The sequence below is a fragment of the Thalassophryne amazonica genome, chromosome 7, assembly GCF_902500255.1.
Source record: "Thalassophryne amazonica chromosome 7, fThaAma1.1, whole genome shotgun sequence".
Lineage (NCBI taxonomy): Eukaryota > Metazoa > Chordata > Actinopteri > Batrachoidiformes > Batrachoididae > Thalassophryne > Thalassophryne amazonica.
This window is the reverse complement of record NC_047109.1, coordinates 107,558,605-107,575,907: the sequence shown is the minus strand read 5'-3', so window position 1 is coordinate 107,575,907 and position 17,303 is coordinate 107,558,605. Positions and strand designations below refer to the sequence as shown.

General features: G+C 41.5%; 1 protein-coding gene across 1 annotated transcript in view; it reads left to right on the top strand.

Moving 5' to 3' along the window:
* LOC117514727 (CUB and sushi domain-containing protein 3-like) overlaps positions 1-17,303 on the top strand; it is an 885,172-nt gene that overhangs the window by 512,076 nt on the left and 355,793 nt on the right. The window lies entirely within an intron of this gene.

The window sequence follows — 17,303 nt, the reverse complement described above, 5'->3', positions numbered from 1 at the left end:
TTTTTATTTATCTTAGTGCCTGCCCCCGATTGCAAATTATTCATTGATCTCTGGTGTGGATAAGTTCATGCAGGCAAGAAGAGACAATGACAAATAAACTGCAAAGTATGACATAAATTTGCCCAAATAAGAGGCCATACTAAAATAGGAAATGGACAAAATGGAGTGAAATGGGGTGAAATGAGGACTGATAATCACAAATTGGGGCTAAAATGTAATGAAAGGGAGCAAAGTGAACCAGAATAACTCCAAATAAGTACTTGTATTTAATTGTTTGGCTTTTGTTTTGTTTTGTTTTTTTGTGAGATGCACTCAGTACATGTATAGTAGGGGCATGTGTGCCATCTGGCATTCAAAAGATGAAGCTTCAGTCAATGAGTAAGTTTGCTCCATTTCATAACGTTTTACCCCCATTTCGTTATCAGTCAACCATTGTATTGGTTGGTGAGTTGTATTGGTGGAAATTGTGAGGAAGGCATGGTGCTGATATACAATTGGGTGTCATCAGCATAACAGTGAAAACTAAGTCCATGGTTGCGGATGATCTGACCAAGGGAGAGCAAGTTGATGGCAAAGAGGTGGGGGCCAATGACAGATCTCTGGGGGACACCATGGTTAACTGCTGCTATGGTAGAGTTGAAACCATCAACCATTATCAAGCTTCATTTCGTCCATTTCATATTTTAGTATAGCCACAAATAAGGGAGTTGTAGTTCTCCAGACATGCAAGACAAGTGCACAATAAATAATGCAAAATGATCTAACCATGCTCAAGACCAGGACAGACCTTACCTCAAGACGTTTCTGCATGGCCTAATGATATCATACACATTACATTACATTTGGCAGACAGTTTTATCCAAAGCAACTTACAATTGAGGACATAATCATAGCATATAACACTTGCAAATACAAAGTGCACAGGAAATATACAGAACAATAGGTGCAAATGCCAAGTGGGGTTAGTTTTTTTTTTTTAATTTAAGTACATTAACACAGGGTTAAGTAGAGTAGACACACATACACACACGCCCACAAACCCAACACACAACATGCCTTAGAGTCTACCCCGGGTCTGGGCCAGCTCAGGCATCAGTGCAGTAATAGTCACGAAAGAGGAGTGTCTTTACTTGCTTCTTGAAGGTTGAGAGAGATGATTCTAGTCTTGTTGCTTCTGGAAGTTTGTTCCACCACTGAGGGACGGTGACAGAGAACAGTTTTGACTGGGATCGCTTAGAGCGAGCAGGGGGCATGGCTAGGCAGTTTGTGTTGGAGGAGCGCAGATCTCTGGCAGGAACATACGGCCTTAGTATGTCCTTCAGATAAGCTGGGGCCGTTCCTGAGGTGGTTTTGTAGGCACGGGTTATGGCCTTGTGCTTGATCCGGGCAGCCACCGGTAGCCAGTGCAACTTGATAAATAGAGGAGTAACATGGGCCCTTTTGGGTTGAGTGAACACCAAACGCGCTGCCGCATTCTGGACCATCTGCAGTGGTTTTATTGCACAAGCAGGTAGACCTGCCAGGAGGGAGTTGCAGTAATCCAGATGGAAGATAACCATGGCCTGAACCAGTAGTTGCAGTTGGGTCAGGTTGGGTCTGATTTTCTGTATGTTGTACAGCACGAATCGACAGGCCCGGGCGACTGATGCAATATGATTGAAGAATGCCAGATGGTCATCGATCATGAAGCCAAGGTTTTTGGCGACTTTGTTTGGGGCCACAGTGGCAGAGCCCATCTTGAGGTTGATGTTGTGACAGATTGACTCTTTAGCTGGGATCACTAGAAGCTCTGTCTTGGACAGGTTCAACTGTAGGTGGTGTTCCTTCATCTATGTTGACAGGTCGGAGAGACAGGCTGAGATGCGTGCTGAAACCGTGGAGTCATCTGGTTGGAACGACAGATACATCTGGGTATCGTCAGCATAGCAGTGATAGGAGAACCCATGTGCTCGAATGACATCTCCCAGGGAAGTGGTGTACATTGCAAACAGAAGGGGCCCCAGCACTGATCCTTGGGGTACGCCTGTGGTGAGGGTGTGAGTTGAAGACAATTTTCCTTGCCATGACACATTGAAGGAGCATCCAGAGAGGTAGAAGTTGAACCAAGAGTGGACAGCACCAGTGATTCCCATGGTTGTGAGTATCCTAAGGAGTATCTTGTGGTTGACTGTGTCAAAGGCTGCTGATAGGTCTAGTAGGATGAGGACAGAGGATAGTCCTTCCATTCTTGCAGTCCTCAGAGCTTCAGTTACTGACAATAAGGCGGTTTCAGTTGTGTGTCCACTTCTGAAGCCAGATTGTTTTGGGTCCAGTAGGGCGTTCTGATTTAGGAAGTTGGTAACCTGTTTTGCAACTGCACTTTCCAGGGTTTTAGATAGAAAGGGAAACAGTGAGACAGGGCAGTAGTTTTCAACCTGTGCTGAGTTGAGTGTAGGCCTTTTCAGTAGCGGTGTTACCCTTGCTTGTTTGAAGGCAGACGGTGCCAGAGGACAGTGAGGAGTTCATGATGGATGTAATCACTGGGACCACTGTTGGAGCAATGTCTTGAAGCAGGTTTGTAGGCACTGGGTCCAGTAGGCAGGTAGTGGGACGGCTCTCGGTCATGAGTTTAGAGACACCACTTTCAGAGAGTGGAGTAAATTCACAGAATGTTGCAGCAGTGGGTGTGGTTTCCTGAGGTGAGTATTCAGAGGAGGAGGGAGGGTCGCAGAATTGCTTGCTGATGTTTGCTACCTTTTTCACTGAAAAAGGTTGCAAAGTTGTCTGGGTTAAGATCTGTGGCAGCAGGAGGGGGAGGAGGGTCGAGCAATGATTTGAAGGTAGAAAACAGTTTACGAGAGTCTGTAGTGTTGCTGATCTTGTCGTTATAGTAGGCCATCTTGGCAGTTGTTACAGAGGTGGCGAAGGAGGCTAGGAGGCTATACACCACGCCCCTCCCCGGCTGCAATTTTGGTGAAGTAGAATTCAGCCTTGGTGGATTGTAGAGCCACTTCATTCACATTTTTAGATTATATCAACAGTGATATACATTTATTTGGTGCTATTTGGTGATAAATGTATTTAAGATACATAGTTGATAAACACACACACACACACACACACATATATATATGTGTGTGTGTGTGTGTGTATGTGTATACACACACACACCAATTTAGATTTAATTTTTTCCTGGAATGAGGTTTGTAATCAGTGCATCTCTCACTCCAACCCCATGTAGTAACAACAAGTCATTAACAGTCAACAGAGGTTTTCAAAAGACATCGTTCAGCACGGGAGCCATCTCAGATTTGTGTCAAGCTACATGTGTTCTGTGTGTCAACACTCAAACAAATATTTGTATTTTCTCTCTCATGGAGTATATGTCAGTGTATTCAGCTGCAATTACTTGTATGTTACAAGTATGAAAAGTATCGACAAAGATTCCTGTTCTGTTGTTTATGTTTCTGGGTTAATTAATAAGTTGCTGAATATCTGTGTGCATGTGCTGGAGTGATAATTGTTCACACAGATCAATCAAAGCAAAAGATAAAACAGCATTCATAATGAAGCGCACCGACTGTTGTCTGAGGTCGTGATGGAAGAACAGAAGAATATTAAGTTGATGTTTGTGCAGTACATCCAGAAAGTTTTCCATCCTTGTCACGCTTTTCATATTTTGTTATGATGAAGGCTTTGTCTTGAGTGTTTAAACTTATTGTGTTCACTCTTGAAGCAGGATGCAAACCCCATAATAACAAAGTAAATGCGTCTCTTACTCCTGGGTGCAAAACAACGCACACCGCAGTGCATGTGTCGCTGGCAGTGCACAAGTGATGCAGTTCTTGTTTACACACCAGCACCCATGTGTTTTCAATCGCATGCCCACTTGTTCTCCTCAGCGCACCCTATAGGTATGTTGGTGTAAGAATGAGATTCGGTCAGGCGCAACACCTGTGCATTTCTGTTGTGTTGCAGCAGAGTGCGATGGCCCCAAAATAAGCAAGAAATATAGTTTAAAGTCCATTACAACTTTTATGCTATTAAACAGGTGCAGTTTTAGGGTCACACCTCGTGAGCACTCTGCACACGTGTCATGCAACCATGAAACTGAATTGAAAACCAAAATTAAGAAGGAAACAAGAGTAAATGTTAAAGGAAAAACACAAAGGTTTAACCAATTGATCATATTGTATTTCTAAGGTGGATTTCTTCCTCATCATGGTGGCTGGCAAACAGCACAACCAAACCAGACTGAATGGAGAGGGAGCATTCAGTTTTAATAGGTGGTCCAGACTTTAAACTTGGTTTTGTTAACCCACCTCTTAAATAGTACAGCCCTGATGAGTAAAGGAAAAATCTAATTTACTTTTGCATTCATGGGAAGTTAGACAGATCTGGGTCCTCAATGGTAAGAGCTTGCGCAGGAGCTCGTTCCGAAAAGGACCTCGAACACCGTTTACAGTAATGATTTTATAGACATCCATCAACATCATTCACAATAAAGAGGTGGTCAAAAAGTGTGTTGAGTTTTGGTCATCTCACTAACTGGTTTAAGGGCCGCTTCACTCATAGTGCGAATATGTACAACTCAGGGTAACTCCTGGCGGAACAGCTCATATGAGCGCACCTCAATAAATAAAAATTTTAAAAAAAATGTTGCAGTGGTTTCGTGCACGCAGGAACACAGTGCAGTATGTAACCACATTGCGCAGCTGCTGTGAAAATAAAAAAATACATGTCACCCACAGGATTCAAACCTGCACTTTCCAAAAGCTCTGATTGCCAGTCAGAAACTTTACCACTGAGCTACCATTGCTGCCCTGTAAAAGGTGCAGGAAAATGCCTGATATCAGGAAGCACATGGACATATTTAAAAAGAAATAAAACCACATACCATATAAAAACATTGCAGTATATTGAATCCATCTTATCAAGCGGACAATACAAATATGATCCATCTGTTCTTCTATAGATGACCCATGGTCACAGACATACAATCATGAAATGACATGAATGAGAAGCAGTTTGCTCGTCTCATCATGTCCACATCTGCTGGCGTGTGTCCAGCTGGCTCGCGCACGTGTCCTGCCCAACACGCGTGTCTTGTGGACGGCATGCTGCAGGAATGACACCACGTCAAGTGGAAACAGGGCTCACATGGCTGATGTGACAGTCAGATCGTCTGCTGTGTGTTATGATCTAACGGTCCGTTTCAACCTGGGGGTAGCCTGTCAATGGGCTGCAGGGAGTGAGCGCATGCATGCTGCAGCCCACCACCACAGCGATATATGTTTTGTTTATGTCCAAGTGATGACAGCAAGCAGACACACACGTGTCACAGTGGGCAGTTGTTAGTCCATGTCCATCCAAACACAGTATGTGTTGTCCAGCTGGGATGTCCAGAATGACAGATGTCTACAGCTGCTTCTGTCACTGGCCACGCCTCCTGTCAGTTCAGCGCACACACCAAAGCCACACTCGTGGGACACTTAGACAGATTTCACTGCCAGCACAACAGTGATTGTCTGCTGACTGTTGTTGTGTTAATAGTACGAATGGCCACACATTTTCTAAGTGCCATGTGAGCGATGTTAAATGTTTGCCCATCCTCCTGAACAGACAAAGACAAAAAGTCAATCACTCCATGTCTGTTTTAGAGCACAGCAGACATCATGAACAGTTTTTATCTTACCATTATAGGAGCTGCAGGTGGCTCAGTGTGGCATTTTCTGCAGTCTTGTACTTTTATTCATTCAAGACTTCGCATGCAAGGTCTGTCACAAAGCCCAGCTGAACCACCTACACCAAGGGTGGGCAGCATGTTCCAGAAAGGGCCAAGAGGGTGCAGGTTTTCTTTGCAGCCACCCACTCCACCAGGTGGTTTCACTGATTAACTGATTCCATCTGTTCAAAGTAGTAATCAGTGAAATCACCTGGTGGAGTCAGTGGCTGAAAAGAAAACCTGCATCCTCTTGGCCCTTTCTGGAACAAGTTGCCCACCCCTGACCTTATGCTGATGTCATGTGGAACACAGGTGGTCCTCACCAGAATGCCTCTTATTTCTAAGTTCACCCATTGGATAGCAATGCATCTTATGCTGGTACACTTGTGTCTTATACCCCTATTCCTGTTCCTTCTTGTTTCACCCTGAATAGCAAGCATGATTTGAAGCATCACAGCAACTTCTTGATCCATCTTTTGTCTATCTTGAACAAACTTGGTATATACAGTAGTTACGGCCATCATCGGCACCAGTTTTGAAGGCAGGGAGAAATTTTAGAGCTGTTCAAAAATTTCATCCCAATTGGGCAAATTTGCACCATTACACCATCAATTCCGGGTGTCAGTAGTCTTTCTTAATACAGGGTGATCAAATAAATAAATAAATTTAAAAAAGAACCCATAAAAATTGACCAAGACATGCTGGGGAATACAGCTGGAACAATCGTCTTCCCCAACATGTCTTGATCAACCATGGAAATGACAGAGAACATGACTTTTATGCAAAGCGACCAAGACACCTGGAACTTTGGGGAATGGTCATATACAGACTCAAGTTTAAGACCTTTGGAGGGTTTATGACAATTTTATGGGTTCTGTTTTTTTTGGGGGGGGGGGTCACCATGTAGCTTCAGTCATGTTCAAACATCTTTAAACTTGCTTGTATTCAACTGGGGTAAAAATTTTAAGCAAAAGCAGTATTTGTTGCATTTCTGGCTGAGAATGCAGCCGGGCGCAGCTTTACTTTCATTTTCGAGCAAGTTGCCAGGTGTGTGCTTTTTAAGCCAGCCAGTTGCCAAGTGTGCACTTTATAAGACAGCCTGATAGGAAGCATGCTGGAGTAAGCAGTTTCATCCTGTTTTTGCACTTTTTCTGGGACGTGGGCAATCATAATAGAATGGTACCCTGTGGAATAGGGGTGTTAAAGGCAATGGTGGGCGGGTATGATTGAATAATTCCTTGTAACACTCAAGACATATCCATGACTAATTTGGTGTCTGAGTAAAACATCTTTGTGAACTGTGAACTGCTTTGCACTCACATTTTAGTATTGCATAGACACGCACAGGCACCAAATACATTTGCACAGCATTATGCGCTTTAGGCCATACAGCACAGAGCTTCAAGGTCAGGGCCATAAATTTAAAAATGTTAAGAAGGTCAGAATAATGTCGATGCACAGATCTTTGCAAGGCTAAAAACAAACCAAATTCTGCAGCATCAAAGGCTCCAGGGTCACAGTGGACTCCATAATTCTTAAATTAAAGTTAGAAAGAGGAGCAGTTCTTATTGAGTGCTGCAGAACATTTGGTTGGCTTGTTGACATTTACATTGACCAAAGTCAAAGAGCGGTGCCTCCATTGCCAAGTAAGTTCTCACATACAAAGAATTTGAACTGGTGTCATTGGTGCATAAACTAATATTGAATACTAATATTAAAACAATAATCTGACACATGAACTGTAGAAAGGAGAAGAAAAGCCAGTTTAAGAATCCTATAAACTATTCCAGAACAGGTAAAGCTGGTGTAGGTGTCCGATTGGCTCATATGTTGTGTACACACTGTAGCTGTTTTAGTTTTTCAGTTTGTTGTGTCTGGACAAAAGCAGACAAATGATGCTCTGATGAATGACTGTATGAGAAGCAGTTTAATTAAAGCAATACCTCTTATACTTTGTCTGCAGCTGATCCAATGCCGTAAGACTGTGGACAGACAAAAGTCTAACAGGAGTGATGAAAATGAAACGGACAGAGAGAACAATATTAATGCACACGTTGAAGCAGTTATCAGTGATTTCTAAGAGATGGATGTTGAGAGTGTGTCTTGTTCTATCTTGATCTTCTTCACCACCTCAGAGATTATTAGTACTGGGTGTGCTCTGTAATGATCAGTAAATATCTCTTTTTATAGAGGCTTCGTGAGAACGTTTTGAAATTTATCTATGCCTCACTGGTTTGAATAGTGTAGGGAGTAAGTGTTAAATACAATGGATTGGTTTGCAGTAAGAGTGTAGAACTTGAACTTGAGATTTACTTATCTCAGCAGCAACATTCACATCTCTGGGATGGCAGACTTTGCGCTTGAGAAACTCTTGGGAAGAGGTTATGGAGTCATGAGGTCACTGACCAATACCTTCACAGGAGAACAAAGGTCTCATTTGTATGGTCTTGGTGTTTCCTCTCTTACTGTATGGTTGATTTGGGCACCAACAGTGACCTAAGGTGATGGATGACTGGATGTCTTTGGAACTAGGTCTGTTCAGGTGGTCCTTGGGTACCACTCAGATGACTTTAAGTCAAATGAATGGTTATCTAGTAGTTTCAGGTGATTAGTATTACTTTTGTTGTGATGGAACGTCAGCTACGACCTTTTTGGCCATGAGACACGCTTCTCTTGGCATGATCCAGCATGCAGGTGCCTCATTGTTGAGGAGCTCAGCAACATGTTTCACATGACTGTGATCCGGATCTGGATTCCTGATCAAGTTTCACTTTATATAGGCTTTGTGTTATGTGTCGATGCGGATTGAGGAGCGAACCTGCGTCAGACAGGACCCAGCGCTAAAAATAACCAGAAAACGGTTCCAAACAAAAACTATTTATTATACACCTGTGTTTAAAAGTGTAAAAACATAAAAAAAACAACGTCCCTCTGGTGGAGTTATCGTGGCTCGCTCTCCAGCGCCCGCAAGGATTAAAGCCGGCGCTCCTGGACTTCCTACCACCGGCTAAACACCCCCCAGGTGGACACGACAAACTGATTCTCTGTGAAGCAAAGAGACGGTGAGGTAAATCAACAGATACAACTATATCTTCCAATAAACACACGCTGCCAGCAACACACTCAGGTCAGTGTCCTTTCTTTTACTTTATGCAAATGAGCAGCCTCTCACAACAAGTGGAGGATCACTTATCCTTCACGCCACAGCAGTGAGAAGCAAACTACGCAATTCTCTTTACAATTCCAGTACACTGTGTAACAAAACACCAAGTTACTATCAACAAGTACTTAAACACTTAATTACCTTTCGTGTGTGCTGACAGCATGTGTCCTCACCCCTCCCTGCTTCACGGGCTCGATGTGTCAAAACCCAGGCGCGGTCCTCAGCGTCTCACAAACGAACGCCACAAGGTCGAGTTCCCGGCAGTTCTGCTTGAATCACACATGACTTAAATGCAGAACGCCATCCAATTATCTGCTTCAGCTGCAAGTCGTCCAGGTTGCACGTGAGCACCAAGCACAGGTGCTTTCCATGATGTTGATGAGGGTGAAGACTCTTCAGCCAGCACCTTCTTCACAGACAAATCAGCCCTCATGCCACCTGGAGAGCAAAGAAAAGAAAAGAACACCAAAACATCCAGCCACGCCCCCCCCAACACACAACACTTTGAAGGATTACGTCAAAACTACTTCAGGGATTCTCACCAAATTTGCACCACAGATACATATTTGGCCATTTGAAGTCTCCCTCAAATTTAGGAGGTGATGTGGATTCAGATCCGGATTCCGGATCAATTTTCACTTTGTATAGGCTTTGAAGGATTACTGTTAGCAGGATTACGTCAAAACTACCACACATATTCTCACCAAATTTGCACTACAGATAGATATTAGATCATGGCAGAGTCCATTAAATTTTGGAGGTGATCTGGATCAGGATTGGCAGACATCAGAAATTCCCGTTTGCTCTTGTTTGGTCAATGTATTCACTGCATAAAAAAAAATAAATAAATATTTGATCAAGTGTATAATGGTGCCATCTATTCCTGGCTCCAAGGCATATAGAATTTACAGAAAATCCAAAGTGAATTATTGTGTTGTATGTGTGTAATCTGTTTATTAGGAACCCTTATATAAAGCATAATATGAATATTGTCTGTATTTTATCTTTTAACCACTTAGTCAGAACACCTCTGCATCAGGTTGTCTGGGTGTGTTTCATAGCATGTCCTATAGACACGGCTGGAGCCACACACATACACACTTTGTGGCAGGCAGGTCCTCCTCCTCCTTTGAATAAAGGTATCACGGTTCAGCACCATAGACAGCTCCTGCAGGAGCAACAACAAAAAGAACGGCAATCTTAAAAATTTGTGCGACACACAATTGGCTATCACACCCCAATGTTGTCAACATTGTGCATAGTATGTGTGCATCAGCACTTTTTGAAGAAGAGTTTTATAACTGTGACTGCAATTTTTTCCCCCGACAATGTCCTTGAATGGATGCTTGAGGGGGCTGCGACAGAGACTGTCTGCAAGTCTCCTAAACCGCCAATGCTCTTATTTCTGTGTGACCTGGACTTTGCCTAAACCTTTTGTAGGTATCAAACTAGGATGATGTAGATCAGCTGAATGTAGCAGGTCTGTTCAACTCACACTGTCAGAATGGCAGTACATCATTTACAGGATTTCCATAGAAAGGTGACTTTTACACAGCACTAAATTAGGCTTATTCGACACAGACCGTGTTACAAAAATACACGGTTAGAAATACAATTACTGAAAACGGCTAATGTTGAAATCAGTGCATTCAGGCCGCTTGGAGTCTGAGACTTCAAAGATACAAAAAGCTTCTCTTTGTTGAAGTGTTTTGTCTAAATCCACTCCTATCCTGTTTGGTAAAATCCTCTTAATACTCAGAAATCCCAGTTTGACACAGATTGATTGGCACATTGAAAGTGCCAGAACATCAAAGAGATTGTCATTACACATTGAATCATTCAAACTTAACTTGCATTTGTTTTGCAATATATATATATATATATATATATATATATAAGGACAAGGACAAGTTATTACTTATTTGCTGTTATTGCTGTTATTGCACAGGAAGTATCTTAAGCCATAGGCAGCGTTTCCACATAGTGTATGTGTGTATAGCCATGGTGACTATTTACCCATTCATATCTATGGACGTCCAACACTGCAAAGCTCCTCGTTTTGTTTTTTTCTGTCCTGGAATTTGTCTTTTCTGTTCTGGAATTTGCCTCGAGTACCTTGGATTTCAAAGAGTCTGTATACACTGTGTGCCAGGATGGTAGCTTTGGAAAGCTAACAAGGTAGCTCCTATGTTTCAGTTACTTGAATATTGAAATTCAAAATGTAATTGGAGAAATAAAAATAGTTTAGCAACTTTAACGCATTGTGAATATTAGTTATTTTTTGCAGCACGAAAAGGTGAATTTTCTATATCCAAAGGTATAGAAGGTCATGGATATAGATATACAGTGGGGAAAATAAGTATTTGACCCCCTGTCAGTTTTGCAGGTTTTCCCACTGACAAAGAATGGAGAGGTCTGTAATTTTTATCGTAGGTACACTTCAATTGTGAGAGACAGAATCTAAAAAAATTCCAGTAAATCACATTGTATGATTTTTAAATAATTAATTTGCATTTTATTGCATAAATAAGTATTTGACCCCTACCAACCAGCAAGACTTCTGGCTCTCACAGACCTGTTAATTTTTCTTTAAGAAGCCCTCTTATTCTGACAGTGCCCTCCCACCCCCGGTCTCGGGTTTGTCTTCTTTAGTTAGTACTCCAGGGCATTTTATAGTGTCAGTGTACACTGAGGAAAATAAGTGTTTGAACACCCTGTGATTTTGCAAGTTCTCCCACTTAGAAATCGTGGAGGGGTCTGAAATTTTCATCTTAGATGCATGTCCACTGTGAGAGACATAATCTAAAAAAAATCCAAAAATCACAATGTATGATTTTTTTTTAATAATTTATTTGTATGTTACTGCTGCAAATAAGTATTTGAACACCTACCAATCAGCAAGAATTCTGGCTCACACAGACCTGTTAATTTTTCTTTAAGAAGCCCTCTTATTCTGCACTCTTTACCTGTATTAATTACACTTGTTTGAACTTGTTACCTGTATAAAAGACACCTGTTCACACACTCAGTCAATCACACTCCAACCTGTTCACCATAGCCAAGACCAAAGAGCTGTCTAAGGACACCAGGGACAAAACTGTAGACCTGCACAAGGCTGGATGGACTACAGGACAACAGGCAAGCAGCTTGGTAGAAGACAAGAACTGTTTTATTTATTAGAAAGTGGAAGAAACACAAGATGACTGTCAATCTCCCTCGGTCTGGGATTCCATGCAAGATCTCACTTTGTAGGGTAAAGATGATTCTGAGAAAGCTCAGAACTACACAGGAGGACCTGGTCAATGACCTGAAGAGAGCTGGGACCACAGTCATAAAGATTACATTAGTAACACATGATGCTGTCATTGTTTAAAATCCTGCAGGGCAGCAAGGATTGTCTGGAAGTCAGCATTTGTTGTTCCTCTATTAAAAGGAGGGGACCCTGCAGTTTTAACTAATTACAGACCAATATCAAATTTGTGTGTTTTATCAAAAATTCTTGAATCTCTTGTATATGATCAACTTAAAGAGTGTTTATACTCAGATGAGCTTCTTTCAAAACTGCAATCAGGCTTTAGGAAAAAGCACAGTACCATCACTGCTGCAACAAAAGTGATTGATAATATACTGATTGCTCTTGATTAAAAGCAGTACTGTGCAGCGCTCTTCATTGATCTGACAAAAGCCTTTGACACTGTGGATCACCTTGTCTTAAAACGTAGGCTCGTCAGCTTTGGTCTGTCAGATGATATAGTTTCCTGGTTCACAAATTATTTGAGTGACAGGAACCAGTGTATTAAATGTGATGCGTTGTGTTCTGAATTTATGAGTATTCACAAAGGGGTGCCACAGGGTTCTGTATTAGGACCTTTGTTATTTATCATGTATGTAAATGATTTAGGACATAATGTCTCTGATGCCAGTGTGCATTTTTATGCTGATGATACAATCATTTACTGCTTTGGTTCATCCCCGGTCACTGCTGTCAAATCTTTGCAAAAAGCTTTTGATGTGGTGCAGCACAAACTGCTGCAGCTAAAACTTGTCCTTAACTCTGACAAAACTAAACTCATGTTATTTTCAAATTCTAGAAAAGGTCCTCAAACTGCTCCTACAGTGTCCACGCTTGAGGGAAATGAAATTGTGGTGGTTCATTCATACAGATATCTTGGTATCTTGCTTGATGACACTCTTACCTTCAAACCCCACATCAAGAATCTTGTGAAGAAACTTAAATTGAAACTGGGATTTTTTTTTTTGAAATAAATGTTTTTCTTTTGAGGTTAGAAAGCACCTTGTTACTGCAACTTTTTTTTTTAATCTATTTTAGATTATGGACACCTGTTATATATGAATGCTTCAGCTCAGTGCCTGAGAAAGATTGACTCTGACATCATGCTTCCTTGAGGTTCATTACGAACTGTAGGACCCTGACTCATAATTGTGAACTGTATTGTTGAGTGAGATGGCCTTCTTTATCCACCAGGAGGTTGATCCACTGGTATACCTTTATTTATAAGGCCATGCTTGGATTACTGCCCTCGTCCATCTGTAACTTAATCACACAGAGAAGTGTTGATTGTTATGGTTTGCATTCCAACGAATATTTGCTACTCTCTGTTCCTTATGTCCGCACTGAAACTGGAAAACGGTCCTTCACCTTCTCTGCCCCTTCTTCATGGAACACTTTGCAAAAGGACTGGAAACTTACAGAACTGATCACATTAAATGACTTTAAAGCTAGACTGAGAACACTTGAGACAGGCTCCCTCACATGTACTTGTTTTAATTAATTAATTTATTAATTTATTTGTTATACTGTAACTGTATTTTTATTGCTGCCTCTTGGCCAGGGCTCCCTTGAAAAAGAGGTTTTTAATCTCAATGGGACTTCCCTGGTAAAATAAAGGTTAAAAAAAAAAGGTCCCCCTGCTCAAGCCAGCACATGTCCAGGCCTGTTTGAAGTTCACCAGTGACCATCTGGATGATCCAGAGGAGGCATAGGAGAAGGTCATGTGGTCAGATGAGACCAAAATAGAGCTTTTTGGAATCAGCTCCACTTACCATGTTTAGAGGATGGGAACAATCCCAAGCAAACCGTCCCAACTGTGAAGCATGGGGGTGGAAACATCAAACTCTGGGGGTGCTCTTCTGCAAAGAAGACAGGACGACTGCACTGTGTTGAAGGGAGGACGGATGGGGTCATGTATTGCGAGATTTTGTCAAACAACCTCCTTCCCACAGTAAGAGCATTGAATATGGGTCATGGCTGGGTCTTCCAGCATGACAATGACCCCAAACACACAGCCAGGGTAACTAAGGAGGGGCTCCGTAAGAAGCACTTCAAGGTCCTGGAGTGGCCTGGCCAGTCTCCAGACCTGAATTCAATAGAAAATCTTTGGAGGGAGCTGAAACTCCAAACCTGAATGATTTGGAGAAGATTTGTGTGGAGGAGTGGAACAAAATCCCTGTTGCACTGTGTGAAAACTTGGTCAAGAACTACAGGAAGCGTCTGACCCCTGTAAGGGCAGACAAATGTTTCTGTACCAATTGTTAAGCTCTGTTTTTCTAGGGGGTCAAATACTTATTTTATGCAACAAAATGCAAATTCATTCATTCATTCATCTTCTACCGCTTAATCCAGTTATGGGTCGCGGGGGGCTGGAGCCTATCCCAGCAGTCATAGGGCGTGAGGCGGGGTACACCCAGGACAGGATGCCAGTCTGTCGCAGTAAAATGCAAATTAATTATTTAAAAATCATACAATGTGATTTACTGGATTTCTTTTTATTTTTTAGATTCTGTCTCTCACAGTTGAAGTTTACCTATGATAAAAATTATAGCCCTCTCCATTCTTTGTAGGTGGGAAAACCTGCAAAACTGGCAGGGGGTCAAATACTTATTTTCCCCACTGTAGGTATAGAAGGTATCAAAGGTCATGGGGATCCTGATGAGAAGGGCAAGAAGTGGGGTACACCCTGGACAGGACTGTTGTTGTTGTACTTGTTATTATATTATTATTTAGATATGTATCGACATGTGACAGCTATTTATATTCTTGCACATTTTTTCATGTCTGGTTCATCTTAGTTTATGGCTAAGTGCTGCTGGAATAGCAGTGGCACACGCAGTTCCATTTTAAAAACTCTCGTTTTATCTGAAGATTCAATCTGGCTCCAGTGTCTAACCCAGCGGCAGTGTTCCGGTCCAGAATAATGAATATTGTTTTATGGAACCTTCAAGAAAAACACTGTGCACAGTTACTCAAGCCCCTGTTTTATGCACCACGATGCCATCACACACGGGTCTCCTGTGACGTACCTGTCTTGTGGAAGACGTGTGTCCGGCCGTGATTGACCTCCCCTATCACACAACGCTGGAATTTCCTTTGCTTTGAGAAATACAAAGCTTAATTTGGGGCTTTGCTGTTGAGTTGTGCCAGAACAAGGCTGTACTGTGGCTGAATTAGCCGCGTAATGTTTGAATATAGCCCCTGTTGAGTCTTACGGAAATAGTTGAACAAATGACTGTTTGTTTCCAGATGGAGTTTAACTTACAAAGTACTTTGCACTCAGCCTCCACTTATTGAAGTAGTAGGAGGTATTTGATCAGCCTCATTTGCACGATATGTGGTGAAACCAGTCATTCCCTTTTTTGGAAAATGTCTAAGGAAAGTTTCATCATCACTTCATCGCATTTCTCAGGACACGCATAAGACTTAAAATCAAAACAATTTGCAGATTTCTTTTATTATGCTTCACCCACTGTTTTGACTCTGTGTGTGTGTGTGTGTGTGTGTGTACATATATATATATATATATATATATATATATATATATATATATATATATATATGTACAGTGGGGTAAAAAAGTATGTAGTCAGTCCCTGATTGTGCAAGTTCTCCTACTTAGATGAGAGAGGTCTCGTAGGTACACTTCAACTATAAGAGACAAAATGGAAAAAAAAAAAAACAGAACAAAACAGACAGAAGAGCTTCTTAAAGAAGTTACAGGTCTGTGAGAGCCAGAAATCTTGCTTGTTTGTGGGTGACCAAATACTTATTTTCCACTATAATTTACAAATAAATTCTTTAAAAAATCGTACAATGTGATTTCCTGGATTTTTTTTTTTTTCTCATTTTGTCTCTCATAGTTGAAGTGTACCTATGATGAAAATTACAGACCTCTCTCATCTTTCTAAGTAGGAGAACTTGCACAATCAGGGACTGACTACATACTTTTTGGCCCCACTGTGTGTGTGTGTGTATGTATATATATATATATATATATATATATATATATATATATATATATATATATATATATATATATATATATATATATATATACCATAGACTAGATGTCATGTCCCACTATGAAAATATGCAACTGCAACTGTGCCTTTATTTTAAACCAGATTCTGTATGTAAATGACCATCATACAACATGTATTTATTTATTTTCTTGGCGGGACTGAGTGGGGAAATAATTATTTAGTGGTAGAGCTTCAGCTTTCAGGCTCCTCTCCTGTGGAACCAGCTCCCAATTCAGATCAGGGAGACAGACACCCTCTCTACTTTTAAGATTAGGCTTAAAACTTTCCTTTTTGCTAAAGCTTATAGTTAGGGCTGGATCAGGTGACCCTGAACCATCCCTTAGTTATGCTGCTATAGACGTAGACTGCTGGGGGGTTCCCATGATGCACTGTTTCTTTCTCTTTTTGCTCTGTATGCACCACTCTGCATTTAATCATTAGTGATCGATCTCTGCTCCCCTCCACAGCATGTCTTTTTCCTGGTTCTCTCCCTCAGCCCCAACCAGTCCCAGCAGAAGACTGCCCCTCCCTGAGCCTGGTTCTGCTGGAGGTTTCTTCCTGTTAAAAGGGAGTTTTTCCTTCCCACTTTAGCCAAGTGCTTGCTCACAGGGGGTCGTTTTGACCGTTGGGGTTTTACATCATTATTGTATGGCCTTGCCTTACAATATAAAGCGCCTTGGGGCAACTGTTTGTTGTGATTTGGCGCTATATAAAAAAAAAATTGATTGATTGATTGATAGAGTGAAAAAATGTTCAATGTGTCGTAAATGTTCAAAATATGCATTTTAAGATAAATGTAATCTTGCCTTATGTGAGTGACATTAATACATAGATAAATAAGTAAACAGTCCATTGCACAAACAGTGCGCAGCACAGTGCAAGTGTTACTGCTCTTTTACACCTAACACAGTTGTCATTTGCAAACACGGCATTCAATATTGTTCATTCAATAGCTTGTGCGCTTTGTGGGCATGCTGGTCTAATAATGAAGTACAGTCAGCCGCAAAGCAGATACATTTGTATTGTCTGTTATAAGAAAGCATTTGTGCCTTAGACCACCAAAAACCAGGTCTGCAGCCTGGGGCTGTGCATTTCATTATTTAAAGATTGCAACACTCA